The sequence below is a fragment of the Manduca sexta genome, chromosome 27, assembly GCF_014839805.1.
Source record: "Manduca sexta isolate Smith_Timp_Sample1 chromosome 27, JHU_Msex_v1.0, whole genome shotgun sequence".
Taxonomy (NCBI): Eukaryota; Metazoa; Arthropoda; class Insecta; order Lepidoptera; family Sphingidae; genus Manduca; species Manduca sexta.
Window position 1 is genome coordinate 15,650,802 of NC_051141.1, and position 18,571 is coordinate 15,669,372.

An 18,571-nucleotide genomic window follows, 5' to 3' on the forward strand; every position below is an offset into this window, starting at 1 on the left:
CAAAAATCATTGCAGCAGTTCTAATATAAGATTTGTCAAGCGACAAAACATGGATTAAACTTTATTCCTGCTGTGACAAAGCTATGTCACCAGCGGTCTGAACTGCTACACTAAGAGTTGACAAAGTAATGGAAGCCATCGCAACAAATCGATTCCTTCATATTATAAAACACGGATCCACCTTATTATTTCCAATACCTAGAACTAATTTCCAACTGAATGAAATACAATTAGAAGTAAAGCAACAGGCACTACAAGGGCGGCACTATAAATATAGGTTTCGCGAACGTTCCGTGTTCAGACTGACGTTAAGTACTCTACGAAGTCACTCAGTCAAGATCTGGGAACGCTAAAATCCTTTGACTGAGTTCCGAGATATAAAGCTAATTGCACTCCACTAATATAATTTGATATGCCTACCCTGAACGAGTGTAGCAGACCCATTGTCACATTTCCGGATATCTAGTATACAGATACTAGAAAGCTAAACAGGTTACGCCAACGTAACATTAATCGGCATGAACGACGAACGTTAGGTCCTAACGAATTATCCTCTCAGAGTACATGAATTAGCCACATAATATTAGGGACATACAGTGTTTCAACATAATTGTATTCATGGAAATCCTAACATTTCAGTCGTAATTGAGTTCCAAATATCTTCGGACATTTGAAATTGCACCCGACACATGACGGGCTTAACGCGCATTTCTGTTTCAATTAATTGTTGTAAATTATTTTCGACTTCATTACTACCAAGTATGTGAATTGTGACTGACATAAATCTAGTCATAGGCCGCAACATAACCCAACAAAAATAACTATATGTAAATTAAAAACGGCGATAGCCTAGTTGGTTGTGAAACGGACTGTCAAGACGAATATCCACAGGTTCAAATCCCAAGGGCACACACCTCTGACTTTCCTAAAAAAATATGTGTGTATTCTTTGTGAATTATCGCTTGCTTTAACGCTGAAGAAAAACATCGTGAGGAAACCTGCATACCTGAGAAATTCTTAGGAATTTTCGAGGCCGTGTGAAGTCTACCAATCCGCACTAGGCTAGCGTGGTGGACTAAGGCCTAATCCCTCTCAGTGGTAGAGGAAACCTGTGCCCAACAGTGGGACAGTATATAATACAGGGCTGATATTATTATATTATATAAATATCAAGGCAAAAACTCGCCATTTGTTGAACTAAACTAAAATGTAAATATGAAATCCATAAGAAGCGCTGCAGCTTCATGCTCATCGACCACGGACCCGTACGTCACTTCATTAGCCGAGACTAAAGCGATTAGAAGCTCGACATCGCTATTAGAACTACAATATTCATGCTTAAAAATCATGTTATTATGGTTTTCTTTAAACTATAGTATAATTTAAAACTTTAAACTGTAGTATAAAATTGTAAAAAATACTGCATAGAGCCGGCATAGTGTATATTTACCTTAATTGTTAAAAAAGGTAATGTAATTTTTGCATTATTTTAAAATTTACATTTTAGCTTGTAAGTCACACGTACCAAATTGAACGTCCCAATATTAATTATTCAAACATGTTTGTATCGAAATATTATAATATAGTTACACTGTTATTTTTATAAGGTCATAATGTCATTATCATTCGTGATTCTCAGGTCAATATTTTAACATATTATTATAAGATACTCAATTAGCTCGAAACAAAAGATTTTCTTATTGACAAATATTGGATAGTGTAAAACCAACAACCCGTAAAGCCAAATCTCTTTAGAATAAAGCGAACACGCAACAAGTTGATGTTTAAAATTCATTCTGCGCTTCGTTCGAAAGACAACTGCGACGAAATCATCTTAGCATTTTAAAAAGGACCTACTTTTTCGTCTTAAAATCGATATTAACTTTCACTGAGAGTCTTATATGAAATATCTTATTTGCGGTTGAAATTCCTTGCAAGCCAGAGTTTAAAATATTATACGTGAATATTACAGTTGTATTTATATTCGATATGGTGCTTGACTCGCTCGCTATCACATCATGAGACGGAGTACACACTGCGTACACTGGATGCACCAGTTGCGTCTCCGTCTATCACTTCAGGAAAAAAAGTCATGAGTGTTTGCGGGTATATAACATGTTACGTAGTTGTTTTAGAAACGCGAGGTATGGCAATGTTGCAGCGAAGTAATGCCTATGAATTCCGGTCACGAGAACTATATTTAACAGAAATCTATAAGAAAGAGCGAACTACTAGAGCTTTCGAAGTCTACACACACACACACAACATCATCATCTCCGAAGGGGTATGTAGAGGCGCAACCAAGGCACCCACTTTTCGCCAAGTGTGTTCCGTCCCGTGACAGGGGGCAAGCCTATCGCCATATCGGGCACAAATTGAAGACTCCGAGCTCATACATTACATTGAATGTACGAAGTATCGTACATTCAATGTAACCATATCCAACTTTTGTTCAGTGCACGTAATATTTTTTAATTCCAGTAAATCCAGATTAGCTGTTAGAATATAATCCGCCGTGGTATATATTTTTTTTTCTTTGCATTAAAATGATAAGAGCAAACAAAGGTGATTAAGTAGACATACCATATATACAAGGTGACCACTGAAAATCAACGTTGTGCTGTGGTTCGCGTTACAACGTAACATGTTTACACTGAGTGGTCACCTACATGTCACAGCGACGACACAGGGCGGCGTGCAAACACCCTGATCTTTGTTTTCATTTTAATCTATCTTTTGTAGTATTAGTACGTCGTATATGTTGTGAGCTGTGACAAATAAATGTGTTTTCTTTCTTTCTATCTATATTTTAAAAACACTTTTAAAAGTTCACTTCAACGAAATAAATATAAAAAAGCAATAGCTTTTACAACGTTTTTTTTATTTTCTTTATGTGGTTTCATCCAACATAAACAAAAAGATCCCAAGCGCGTCGCCTAGTTCTGAATAATTAGATTTTACTTCCAGTGCCATCGAAGGCGGCCAACTTATTGATTTATGGCTTATTTGAACTCGCGCCGCAAGATTATAAAATAACACCACACCATATTTAGCGATTCATATTTCTCGCTTAGATACGACCAATTATAATTTATTTATATAATTGAAATACCAATCAATTACTTACTACTATAAAATGCAGTTTGAAATTGATAGGTAAATTTCTTATTCGGTAAGAATAGGTTATCGCTAAATAAATAAAACTTGGTTTATTTACATTAAGATAGGGAACAATTTAAAATGGATCGTTAATTTTATTTCAATCTATGTATTTCATAATTTGTATTTTTAATCTTTCTTTTTAATATATAAATATTTAAATACGTACCTACAAGCCCACTATTGAACGTAAGCGTTACCATGTTTCCAGTTGCGACATTCAACACGTTGAAAAGCAATATCACATTTTATCGTTTTCTCAGAAATATGCAATGTCGGGAAATATTAAAAGCGTATACGTTTAACCTGACGAATTTAAATAGGTTTCCTATTCTAATAACGATAATGAGGAATAGGTCACATAATGTAAATATAATTTCTCGTGTTTAAAAGATTTGACATAAAAAAATTATAAAATATAAAAATTTATATCGAAGTACGTAGTTGAATAATCTCTACTGAATATACTAGTACTTAATCCATAACTTCCTGCTTCAGTTCCAATTTCCAAAATATTATTTTCTACATAATTATATTATACTACTGTTTCAATCCTCCTGATTAGACAGCATTTGTTTTTCACTCAAGAACTCGGGAGTTCTAAATTCTACCTACGTACAAAAGCATAACACTGATAATGGATAGGAAATGTATAAATGTATATCATAATACACCATTTTCAACAAAAAAAAAATATTGACTTGATGCGCACGATTATTAATTTGTGAATTACAAAACACAAAAAAAAAATAATAGCTACTTTTACAAAATGGAAATTAACTGAATTATATTTAAGTGGGTGGGTGATTTCCCATTTTAGTGTTGGTCAATCTAACAATCAATTGATGATGACTGACACCAGAACAACACATCCGAAGGTGCAATATTTTTCTCGTGCTCGAATTTTCTCTCAATTTGCTTTACGTAATACTTGGACTGCCCCTTAGTACCTAATTAAATCGAAAAAAGGTGCTCTTATTGGTTATTCTTTTCATCATCAACAAACGAATGAATGAAACAAATAAATTAGACGATATAAATTTTAATTTCCGTAGTGTGATCTGATCAATTAATAAAATTGATTTGATTGAATAATTCGCTAATGACGTACGGATTACGAATATTAAAAGCGATACAAAGAGAAATTTATCCCGTAAAAGCATTCTCAGTAATAAAATCCAAACGCGATATGTTCCTAAGCAAATCCGATGTGATTTTTAAAGTGCATTTTTTAATAAATTGCCGTCACACAAGTAATATAAATGTTTTTCATTTGATTAAATTAAATGCAACATCTCTTTTAATTATGAATTTCCACTTGTTTTGAATCTCGTGACAACGACAACTTTAGTATTGCCAGGTATTAGAAAATTCTTGGAAATGCTCTCCGAGTCTTGAAAAAATATTTTTTCCGTCGTTTCTCAGAGGAACGACGACCACCCTTAATGTAATAAATAAATAAATAAAAAAAATAAAAAAAAATAAAAAAATAAAAAAGCCTTTTATTTCTTACTAAATAATACAGAAAAATAAAAACTTATTTCTAGTTATAATTATATATGTATAAAGTATCTTTTAGTTTATGTTTATATATATTATTATCATAGTTTTTTTTTTTTTTACAGTTATACATGCATTTTATATACTTAGTTCTAATTATGTAAGAACCCCTCGCTACTCGAAGGTGAAGGCCTCCTCTAGAGAATTCCATGTATCCCGATCTTTTGCTGTCTCCAACCATTGTTTACCAGCTGTTTGTATAATATCGTCAGTCCAGCGGGCGGCTGGTCTACCTCTCTTTCTGGTACCTGACGGACCCTTCCATGATGTTACCCTGGCGGTCCACCTGTTGTCTGTTAGTCTGGCAATGTGTCCAGCCCAACGCCACTTCAGCTTTTTACAATAAATCAGAGCGTCTGTAACTTTTGTCTTATTTCGAATTATGGTATGGGATATCTTCTGAATTTTTCTAATTTTCAGCATACTCCTTTCCATCCCTCTTTGACACGTCCTGATTTTTGCTTTAGCTTGCTGTGTAAACTTCCATGTTTGGCTAGCGTAGGTTAGTGATGGTAATATGCAGGTGTCCATAACCTTTTGCTTGATTTTTATTGGCATGTCGCTTTTCATGATTTCTTTGTAACTCCAATATTTTTTCCAAGCATTTGAAACTCTTCTTTCTATTTCTTGTTCATTTCTTTTCTTCGCAAACGATAATTGTTTACCCAAATATATATATGTGTCGACGTACTCCAGCGCTTCGTTGTTTAGGTACACAGGGGACTTCCTGTAGTTTTCATAATCTTGGTTTTACTGCGGTTAATTTCGAGTCCTACTTGTTGACTTGCGGTATGAAGATCATTTAACATCAATTGTAGTTCCATTTTATTATCAGATAGTAACACAATATCATCCGCAAATCTCAGGTGGCTTATATATTTATTGTTTATATTTAAACCGAGTCTTTCCCATTTTAGTTGGCCAATGACTCGTTGTAGCACTGCTATAAATATAGTTGGAGAGATAGGATCGCCTTGTCTTACTCCCCTTTTTATTGGTATTGAAGGACCAGTCGTCTCTAGCCTAATTCTACTGCTACTGTTTTCATATATATATTGTAATACCTTTAAGTATCCTGTTTCAATGTTTTGAGATTTTAGGGACTCCCATATTGACTGATGCTCCAGAGTATCAAATGCTTTCCGATAATCAATAAATCCTATGTATAGCGGTTTTTGAAATTCAACATACTTATCAATTATCATTTCAATAGAGTGAATATGGTCCACAGTGGAGAATCCTCTTCTAAATCCTGCCTGCTCAACGGGCTGTTGGTTTTCTATTATTTTCCTGATTCTTTTTTCTTGAATTGATGAAAATAATTTGTATATAGAAGATAGTAAGCTTATTGGTCGGTAGTTGTTTATATCGTTTGGATTACCTTTTTTATACAATAAAATGATGTGTGACTCAGTCCACTGTTTTGGTGTAGTCGCCGTTTTCATCACGAGGTTAAAAAGCTGAACACAGCTTTTTAACCTCGTGATGAAAACGGCGACTACACCAAAACAGTGGACTGAGTCACACATCATTTTAACAAAACAAAAGGGCCTACTAAATAAGAAGCTCCTAGCTTTAGGGCTTCATTTGTTATCTTATCAGGTCCTGGACTTTTTTCAGATTTCAATCTAGTTATTCCATTCAGTACTTCAACCTCCTCCACGTCTACAATATCGAACGATGTTTCCAGCGATGATTCTCTTGATAGAGTTGAGGTTCTAACTGACTCTCCACTACGCTCACATGTGTACAGAGCCTTATAGAATTCTGTTGCAACTTGAAGTATTTCCTTTCTGTTGCATGTAATTTTATTTGAAGCTTCTAGTCCTTCTATCCAAGTTTTATACAGCCTTAGTTCTTTATTGGCTTTCTTTATACTTCCAGTCTGGAGGGCATGTTTTTCGATGGTCTTCTTACGATGGATTTTGTAGTCATGCCGGATATATTTACTAATTAGCTTGTAGAGAGCTTTAAGTTCATTTTTCGTACTTCTAGTTTTTTGTTTTGCATTTTGGAGAAGTTGTCGTCTTGATATTAACTGTTTAGTTTTTTCTGATAAAACAGATGATATGTTTTTGTGTCTTAAAGAGTTATGTGCACTTCTAAGGCCATTTTGTATTGCATCAACGATTTTTTCGTGAAGTTCCTGAACTGTGTGACTTTTTTGCCATGAAGTATGGTTTTCTAAGTTTTTGTGAAGTGATTCTTTATATATTTTTATTTCTGCTTCGTTCTTTAATGTATTCTGTGTGTTTTTTCCATAGGATTTTCTATTCTTTTTCAAGTGTTGTAGCTTAAATGACGCTCTTACTAATCTATGATCGCTGGGGTATTGTACATTGATCACTTCTAGGTTTAATGTAGTAATAACTATTTATGCCTGCTTCGGTGACGGTGTTATAACGCATGCGAGGTAGTAGCACGAGTACTTCATTGGGGTCCTGGGTTCGAATCGAATAGGTGGGGCCAAATATAATTAGGTTTTTCCATTTTAAAAGTACTCAGTTGCGGCTCGGAGTCAGGAAGTTGGCGATCTGATACACTTGTCTTTCGGAAAGCACGTAGATAAAGCAGTGTGTCCTGCGCCTGATCTCTCTCCGATCATGTCGGTTTGCCGTCTCACCGGACTATGAGAGTGAAAGAATAGAGTGAACCTGTTTATTACGCACACAATTAAACTATAATATCTTCTGCGTACTAGGCTGATCTCCGTTGAGATTGACGGCCGTGGCCAAAATTTGGATTGGAGGGATTCATTCAGTCATATAACTAACCTATAATATTTTGTCAAATACTTTCGTTCAGTGATTGAAATATAGATTGATATTTAACGGATGTCAAAAAAAGTACATATTATGTTCTGTAATCGATTCGTGTGTATTTATGTTTGTATGTACGCGATTTTCTCAAAAAGTATATGTCCGATTTGTATGGGGTTTTCGTTATTCAAATGTATATTTTTGAAGGAAGCTTTTAGTATTTAATAAGATCTGATACCTTCGATTCTAATAAATACTAAAACCTTCCTTCAAAAATATACATTGATTACAATCTTCATTACATTATTACATTGACATATATACATTGACTGCTTTTGCCCGCGGCTCCGCCCGCGTTATAAAGTTTGTCGGGCTAAAGCTTTCCGTTATAAAAGTCACGCTATATATTTTCCCGGGAGCCTATGTTCTTCCCAGGGTCTCAAACTGTCTCCATACCAAATTTTATCCTAATACGTTGGGTAGTTTTTGAGTTTAACACGTTCGGGCAGACCGATGCAGCGGGGGACTTTGTTTTATGATATAATTTTGTAGAACTTTTTAAGAGGAACAATCCCGTCATACATTATTGTTGCATAACTTTAACCGTTTACGCAGCGCACGCAACGGAAGCTCTCAAAACTAATAAATTGTCCCCGTTTTTGCATCATGTTTCATTACTGCTCCGCTCCTATTGGTCATAGCCTGACGATATATAACCTATAGCACTCCAGGAACAAAGGGCTATCCAACACAAAAATATTTTTTCAGTTCGAACCGGTAGTTCCTGAGATTAGCGATTACTGCTCCGCTCCTATTGGGCATAGCGTGATGATATAAGTATATAGCCTATAGCATTCCAGGAACAAAGGGCTATCCAACACAAAAAGAATTATTCAGTTCAAACTCCTAGTTTCTGAGATTAGCCATTACTGCTCCGCTCCTATTGGTCATAGCGTGATTATATATAGCCTATAGCACTTCACGAACAAAGGGCTATCCAATACAAAATGATTTTTTTAGTTCGAACCGGTAGTTCCTGAGATTAGCGCGTTCAAACAAACAAACAAACAAACTCTTCAGCTTTATATATTAGTATAGATTACATTATTACAATTTTTATTGAGCGATACACAATGAAATTCTTCAATAACTAACAGCATATCTAATGATTTGTTATGTTTACCGCAAATGTTAGACATTTAAATTAAACTATTTACCGATTTTATTGCGGTTTTAATATTTTACTTTACCCGAAATGTCGGGAGAAAAGTAAAATATTAAACCTGCGATAAAATGCGATAAAAATACAAGCCCCTGGTAACTCCAAGGTTTTACAAACGATACGAAGACGATACTTTCACAATTGTACCATCTGATAAAGTAACTGCATTTTTAAATCACCTTAACTCCATCAATAATAAAATCCAATTTACTATGGAGTTAGAAAACAATAAGTCTCTTGCTTTCTTAGATGTTTTAATCATCCGTAATCCTGATCAGACCTTAAGTTATACTGTGTATCGGAAACAGACCCATACTGATAAATATCTGAACTGTGAATCTCATCACCATTCAAAACAGTTAGCTACCGTGGGCAAATCTTTGTTTCAGAGATCACAAGGAATCTGTGACGAGAAACACCTGGCCGCTGAGCTATAACATGTCAAGCAAGTACTGCGAGACAACAAGCTCCAAATTCGACGCCGCCGTCACAAAAACCGAGTGAAACCAGCCACGGTTGAACGTGTTCTAGTTATATTACCATATGTAAGAGGAGTCACCGACAAAATTGGCTAAATACTGAAGCGTGATTCCATTAAAACTTATTTTGAGCCGCCTAAGAAGATTAGTAAATTCTTACCATCTGTCAAATGGCATATATGCACCTCTGCAAGAACTAGATAGATTGCAACTGTGGCCTCTCTTATATAGGCCAAACAAAACGAAATATAGGGACCCGCGTAAAAGAACATGTAGCTGACGTGGAACACCAACGCTCTACGAAGTCTGCAGTCGCTATACACTCTGAAGGAGGCTCCAACCATTATCTGCGACTAGACTAGCCACAAATTCTTGCCAAAGAACACCGATTCCTGCCTAAGATGATTCGCGAGGCTATTGAAATTAAAAAGTATCCTAATTTCAATAGGGAAGATGGTTGGAAACTTGCACAAGCCTGGGATCCAGTTCTACATTTAATTAAATCGGAACTCAAAAGACAGGCTGCCAGACTTCAAGACACTGTGAGCTTATTCTGCGTAGATCGGACCAGTAAAAGCTAAAAATTTAAAAAAAGTTGCATATTTGTAAAATATAATGTGTGCAAAGTCTTCGAAACGTCGGGAGAAATGTAAAATATTAAAACCGCGGTAAAATCCGGAAAAACAGTTTAATTTAAACATCATATGTACTCGTGATTGCTGCGATCATATATCTATGTATTGTTTACACCATTTTATAACATACAGTCTCGCCTATACGATTTTATGATCTAAAATAATATTTAAATAACACAAATGCAAAATTCAACAACTTCAAAAACCGTTTTCATAAACCCCTACGCACAAAATGAAAATAACTGTATACATACGTTATACATATTATATTTATATTTGCCGTCGGTGCCATATTTAAATAGCCCGCTAAGCCAGTAAATATACAAACACAAAAAACCAGAAACGTTACCGACTGTAAACTAAAAGTTAATATTCTTATAAAGTTTGTATTTTTATTGCTTTAAAGGACGAGACGAGCATGCCGTTCGCCTGATGGTAAGCAATACGACCGCCCATAAATAGTAGAAACACTATCCAAAACCTTGAATCACAAATCATTGTTTAATGTTTGGTATTCCACTGCGCTCGCCATCCTAAGATATGAGATGTTAGGTCTTATTATGTCCAGAATTTACACTGGCAATGTCCTTACCTATCTACCTACCTACCACCAGTAAATCTACGAGCTATCCATATATAAATGTATAAAAGCGGACGGCTTTCTCTACGTCAACCTTTGGATGATGCAGAAATGAAATATATTTCATCTTGACACTACTTTTTGGGACACTGGAATTGTGATGATAAGTAGGAAGGTGAAATGAGAGATTAAATAATAGAGAAAAGTGTAGTGAGTGCCCGCAAAGATCGGCGTTGACATTTGTACAGCCATTTCTGCTGTGGGCGGTAGGGGGACACATGGACATATATTTTTTTTGTAGTAATTTTAAGGTCGGTGGTCTTAAGTTCTTATTTTTAAAATATTTTTCTGTCGCATTAAAAACTACTTCAGTAAAACCCCATTAGTAATTTATACGTAGCTAATTACAACACCTGACACGTAATGGTTACCCGTTTTTTACCTCTCCCTACCCCTTACGAGAAGCATCGTGCCGTCCAACACAGCCTTACTGGTAATGCAATCAAACCAGAGTCCAAACATATTTAAACAATGGCATCAAATCTACGACGATAAACAATAGCTAAATTACCTGCAGTAAAATCTTATAACTATAAAATGAACACAGTTATTATTGACATGTGTACTCGAACATTACATGCGCCAATTTGCATTATAAAGTAAACAAGCATACGATTGGTACGCGTCGATACACATGTAATTCAAATTTTATTGCCCTCAACAATCATTTTATACATAACATGTTACATTTTAAGACAAGTGGCACAATCGTGGCTCACGTCGGACATGGCAGTTTCAAGAGAGGGAGAAACTATATAATTAAGTACTTACATTACGTATTTGTTATATGCATGTACATATTATTATTATTTTTTATTTGATATGTACTAGAATCTAAATCGAAACTTCACTATCACCTACTTTATTTCTAGACACGAACCCAACAAACTGGTTCAAACTATCGCGCGACGCGAATCAATATTGTAGGTGGGCGGTTCATATTCGCTAAGCAACCTGTAACAGCAGAAACCACGTTCGCTAATCGCTTTATGGAATATTCAAATACGGCGAGCGCAGTGCTTGCGATTTTCATGTCCAACAAAGTAAACCAGATATAAAAGGTATTCGTTCCAAGCCGCATCCCGGATTACTGTCTGAATATAGCATGGACAGACGGATTAAAGGATGATATAACAGGATATACACGCACTAAGTAGTAAATATACATACATGTCCCTTTATTCTCGCACCTGCACCAAGTTCCACCTTTGGAATTTATGTTTAAACATAGCTATTCTTGTACAATGCATGCAACATAATATTTTCTCTTCACAATCTTTAAAGAATATGAAAAAAGGAGATTGAAGAATATCTAGTATTTCTTTTAAAAAATCCTCGTCTTATCAAGTAATCCAACGACAATACGGGAACAATGAGTTAGTTTACTATGTTCGATGTTGATAATTCCGTGAAATTAACGCATTTAATTTTTTTACGTTTTTGGATAGTAATTACTTATGTTTACGCGAATTAGACATTAAATTAAACTATTTTGCAGCCTTCATGGCCACGTGGTGACTGAGGTGTTGGTCATCCGTAAAGTCATAGTTTGCAATATCTACATACATTTAACAATTATACAATTTTTAAAATTTTTAGCTGTTGGTGGACCGATCTACTCAGAATGAGTTCACAGTGTCTTGAAGTCTGGCAGCCGGTCTTTTGAGTTCCGATTTAACTAAATGTAAAACTGGATCCAAGACTTGTACAAGCTTCTAACCATTTTCCCAACTGACATTAGGATGTTTTTTAATTACAAATAGCCCTGCGAATCAGCCTAGACAGGAATCGGTGCTAGGATTCCTGAAACACCAACGGTTAAAAATTTAAAAAAATAATATAATTGTTAAATGTAGGTAGATATTGTAATTATGACTTTGGGCATGAACAACACCTCAGTCGCTCCCCCCTCCCCCATGACCATGAAGACTGCGAAGTCTTCGAAACGTCGAGAGAGAAGTAAATTATTAAAACCGCGATTAAATTCGCAAAATAGTTTAATTTCAATATCTAACAATCGCGTAAAGATAGTTTATTTAATGACGTTTTTGGACTTAATGCAGTGTCAGTAAGAGAAGCAAAACGTTGGTGTAAGCGTTTTCAATCCGGGAATTTTGATGTCAAAAATGCACCTCGCTCTGGTCGCCCTGTTGCAGATAAAGTAGATGCTATTTTTGAAATAATGGAGTAATAACTACATATGAATAGCCACGACATAGGTGAAGAACTGAGAATTGACCACTAAACAGTTTTGACCCATTTGAAGAAAGCTGGGTACACAAAAAAGCTCGATATTTAGGTGCTACACGAGCTGAAAGAAATCTATATAACCGTGTACTAATTTATGATTCTTTATGAAACGTGATGAAACCAAAGCTTTTGTCAAGAGATTGATAACTGATGATGCAAAGTCCATCATCCACAAAGTTGTGGTCAAAGATTGCTCAGGCTTCACAGTCTGTGGCAAATCCAATCTATAGGGAGGGGGTGGGTCTAAGAATCTGCGCAACTGGAGGACGTCCTCAGCACCAACGGCAGCATGAGGCCTACCTTTTCTCGGTGCCGTCCATTCCGGGGATCACCACATGCCACAGCCACACACTTACAGACACACACACTGACAGCGTACAGTTCCTTGCCGCCCACCCACGATCTCCCGATCACTCCTATAAGTCGTCTTACGCCCGAAATTAATAATCAATTCTAATCCAATTTATGCTATCTAAGACTAGACGCCTCTTACGTTTCCTCTGGCGGCGGGAGGGATCCTGCTTCTCCCGGCCCCTTTTGGTTCTCTCCTTCTGCGAGAGGACCACCTCGCACAAGTAGGTTACCGTACGCTAGGCCCTCTAGCTGCCGACCATGGAAGCGACCGCCTGGCAGCGAGAGGTTTACTCCAACGACCGACATTAGAGAACTGCGCTCTTCGTCCCGGGCTGGGCAAAACACTAACTTGTGTTGGGCCGTATACCGCGAGCAGTCGTCATGATGGTGACACAAGACTAATTCCTCTGACCCTACAATCTGACACAGATACTAACCGAAGAAGCAGCCATGTCCGGTGAGTACCTGCACCAAACGGAAAGTTGCTGCACCGTGACACCTGCCCATCTACTCGGCAAAAACAGGCCGCACTGCCAGAGGGCCCGGAGTCCCTCTGACGAGGCCACCAACCTGACACAGTGACACGCCACTCCTCACTCACACTCCTCTACTGCCGAAACTATTTATCGCGATTTCTATTTCTAAGGAGTCCCAAAATTACCACAGCAACGAGATCATGGCACTTTCTAAAAGATGGCAGAAAATCATCGAAGAAAAGGTATATATTATATTGTATATTGTATACTAGGTACATATATTGTATATTGTAAATAAACTTTGAAAAAAGAAGTCTTTAGTTTTCATATAAATTGCAAAGAAACTTTTTCCCCAACCCAATATTTAAAATATTACAGTGATGCCGGAGTGGGCGCTTAGTTGACATAGCGCGATAACTTTCTTTCTCGCGCATTGCAATTCCTGATGAAGTAACAAGATTTATTACTGCGCCTCTTTTTCGTTTTTATTTGCTCTTTCATTGGGTTTCAAAGGTTTGTAACTTGTTGATTTTTTACTGTTTTTTTATCGCGCTTGCTGTGTTACATTTTAAATCTTCATTTTTGAAATGGATGGAAAGTCTTTCAGGAGAAAATCATAATATAAAAAACCACGATAATTGTTTCAATTCGATATCTGACAGTCGTGGAAACATACGAAATCATTATGTTCATTTTTGATAAACTTATCAATGTATATATAGACTATTAAAGATGCATCGGCATTTATCATGTCTATTTAGTAAGATTTACACAATACTTAGTCTATAAATTGAATAGAGAATCCGTACCCATGAACAACGCTGGGATCTATAGATTAACAAAATTATATTAATAACGACAATTAAGTTTAACAACGCTCGCAACGCAAATTGAACTGTGACGCCAATAGCTATACCTAATCAAATACAATATGAACGCCAAATATTCGGAGTCAAATCTCAGAGACTATTAAAAGATCTATGTTAACTCTACGTCTGTCAGTTATGACTGACAAATCCTTTAAGTGTATCTACTATCTATGCATACTTGCACTGTGCACAAAACACTATCAAATAACATAATATTTCTACGACACATTGATGCGAAACACGGGACATGACCCTGTTTATTTAGAATTATTCTTTTTCATAATCATATTTATATTCATTCAAAACAGTTCTTATTATGTCTTTGTTTTAATGAATATTGATGGAAATGTTATTTTAAACTTTAGTTCAACTCACGACACAAATTCTTCCCGTAAATTTCGATTAATTATATAATGTCATAATATCAGCCCTGTATTATATACTTGCCCACTGCTGAGCACGGGCCTCCTCTATTACGGAGAGGGATTAGGCCTTAGTCCACCACGCTGGCCTAGTGCGGATTGGTAGACTTCACACACCTTCGAAATTCCTATAGAGAACTTCTCAGATGTGCAGGTTTCCTCACGATGTATTCCTTCACCGTTAAAGCGAAAGATAAATTCACAAAGAATACACACATGATTTTAGAAAAGTCAGAGGTGTGTGCCCTTGGGATTTGAACCTGCGGACATTCGTCTTGGCAGTCTGTTCCACAGACAACTAGGCTATCGCTGTAAATTTCTATTAGGCGTGTATAATTCTAAAGGTGCGAAATTAATTTGTTAATTCTCAGAATTAATTAAGACCTATAAAATAATCAAAAAATGGGACATAGATCGAAATATGTAATCGATGTAACTCGCAATTTTTTCCTGAACAAAAACATCTTTTTAAATTTAATATTGCGCGATATTCGAATTATGCTTATCTCCGTTGAAGGTATGTATGTCAAATAACCTACTAGATAAGTATATAAAATTATATTGATGCACTATTCCCGAGCAGACTGCGAAAAATAACAAAAAGCTTTATTATTTAACATAAAGAGGTTATAGATAGATAAGGCATGCACGGCATACCAAAATTTCGTAACTCCGAAATTTCGGAACGAATTTACCCATATTTTAATCCCGAAATCAAGAGCCGTAATATCGGGAAAGCTATTTGGAAATAAACTGAAGTCAATAATTATATTTTCAACTGTTGTCTATCATATTTTTAGTACAGATTAAACCACGTACCAAATTACAAAATTAACTACCACTTCAAAACACGATAATATTATAATACAACATAGTAAAAAAAACGCTACCAATACAAATATATTTAAAAAAAAGTGTAACTTTGAAAATAATATGTATAATATATTTAATAATAATATTATAGTAATACACATACACACACGCGCGCACACACACTTACTCACACACACACACATATTAAAACACTAAAATTTACATAATCAATAAAAAAGTCTAGTAGTTGTATAAAATAAAATAAAAAAATATAATATGTACATGCATGTAACAAATACCTATTGTAAGTAGTTAATTGTATAGTTTCTCTCTCTCTTGAAACTTTGCCCGACAGGGTCCACGATTATGTCACGTGTATTAAAATGTAACATCTTATGTATAAAATGATTGTGGAGTGCAATAAACTTTGAATTTGAAAACACTCCCACACTCTCCAGTCTACACCCTTCTTAATACCAAAAAAGGATACATCCAGATTAGATCCTAATATAGTTAGGAATATTGCAATTGCGAAAGTCTGAAAATGTTTCGAATGTTTGCGTGTTTGTGAGCGTAAAAAGTAGAAATGGTTATACAACTTCTTAGATGAAATTTGGCAAACGAATAGAGCTATTTTTATATAGCTAGGCTTAATAGGCTACTTTTTATAATGAAAAAAAAATACTTTCAGTTAGTTTTAAGCGAAATCGCTAATTAAATTATGCCATAAAAATGCATTTAAATCGTAATTAAAATATCACAATACTGTCATTATGTGAACTCCGTAAATATTGAAGAGTGCGTGTGCATATACAATGCACTGGGTGTACAGTTAATCACAAATCACAATAGCCCTCACCGGCCGGCCATATTACGTCGGCATTGTACGCCTATAAACTCGCCTTTACTATATTAATATCATTTTCCCCTTCAACAATGTACGAACTATTCGCTAGATTTGACCTCGAACGGACCGGAATAAGGGATGGTATAGTAGAAAGAGACGACAATAATAACGAACATCGAGCTGGTCACTGGCTAAGGGCTAGGAAGTATGGTATACTATATTTGTATCAGATTTTGAGATTACATTTGTCTAGTATCACTCTCGATCCTTGTCAACTTTACTAGGTTGTGCTTGGTAGCTAAGAATTTAAAATATGTTAGGAACTAATACTAATTACCTAAACAAAGCGTTTTCACTAAAATTCATGCTATTTGATTGTGAAATAACTAATAGAAATATAATAGCTTAATGACAATGCCACAATCATTGATTGATTGTTCCCTCCTCTCAAACGTAGCAGATGTTAATGCCAAAATCGGAAAAATATGCATATAAGTACATTATTACATGTATTTATGCGTTTCGGCCGATTGATGTGGCACGTACACCGCGTAGTTGCATTGATCTGTGCCGTTGCTAGGTGACACGGGCCGGCCCCGCGCCGCCCGCCGCTGCGCCGGTAGACTCCGTTAAAAACCTATACACGCATACTTGGAATTTGTAGTTTGTACGCCAATGGCGACGGGTGAAATTTATCAAAAATGGAAGCCATTAACAGTTTTTCCCCATAGTAAACATACCATATGGGTATAGGTCAGATTAAGGTAAAGAAATTAAATAACGTTTATGAATAAGGGGGTAAAATTATAACTACGCGCTAATAACAGGAACCCGCATTTGTTTATTCTCAAAACAAAGCTTTGTAAATGTAATTTCCGATATAAGTAGTATAAGTAGACCAAAATAGCAGTTTATTTAAATGAATTGCTTTTAGGTATTATCAATTCTATTCCTAGTCCACGAAAACTTGTTAATTTTGATAGAATCGTCGTGCCTCATTAAAATTAGTAAAAATCATAAGTACTTTCTTGTTAAAGTTAATTTTTTATATAATGTCTGATATTACAAAATAATAACTATTTTGAATATAACCAAAAGAAATAGGTACCTAAGGAGTCCAAAACAATACAATTAATAATTATCCTAACTATAAACAAACGCTAATTATAATACTTACATAATAATGCGGAACAAAAGTTCATACTTTCTAAATAATTGAAAACAAACCGCGTTAATGGACGTACATTTTATAACATCAATTAGCAACTCTCACTTAGTAAATCAGACACCGCAAATTAATTTGTTAATACTAACAATATGGACGCGCGGAACATCAACACGTGGCCGTCCCATGTATACCCTGGTATACATACGTGTATGTATACCAGAGTAACAAATACTAAGGTTACCCTGGTATACATACACGCACGTATACGTGTATTTTTATTACACTACCACAAATTCTGACAGATATAACGCGCTGCGCGTGAAAGGAATAACATCGAGGTAAGACACTGAGGCGCGAGTACTGCACGAGATTTACTATTTGATGAATTTATTTGGACTACCGATGGCGTTAAACCATTGTATTAAACTACACACACACAAACAACATCCCGCATTTATCTCCGAAGGGGTATGCACCCGCTTTTCGCCAAGCGTGTTCCGTCCCATGACGTGAAGGGGGGCGAGCCCATCGCCATATCGGGCACAAATTCCAGACTGCGGGCTGATACTGAGCAGAAAAACCCAAATATCACGTTGCCCGAACCGGGATGCGAACCCGGGACCTCAGTGCGCTGTCATACCGCGCATGCAGTACAACTACGGTAGTCGGCACCAAGCCAGTGTATTGAACTGAACAAATAAAAAATAATTTGTTTAAATATACTATTATTGTAGGTAATGAATATTCTAGTAATATTATTATGTCAAGTTTTATGGACGCTTCGGCACTTTTGTCGACTACAACTCACAAGTATTAATGTTCGACATTCGGTACACTCACCGGCTAAAAAATTATATTAAAACTCATTATCTTTTTAACAAAAATTCTATATCATTATTGGAGAAAAAAAAATAAACC

At 35.8% G+C, this 18,571-nt stretch overlaps 1 protein-coding gene across 1 annotated transcript in view; it reads right to left on the reverse strand.

Annotated features, from left to right (window-relative positions):
- The window catches only part of LOC115453072 (arf-GAP with Rho-GAP domain, ANK repeat and PH domain-containing protein 1), a 75,766-nt gene that overhangs the window by 42,415 nt on the left and 14,780 nt on the right, over positions 1–18,571 (reverse strand). The gene's annotated exons all lie outside the window — the stretch shown is intronic.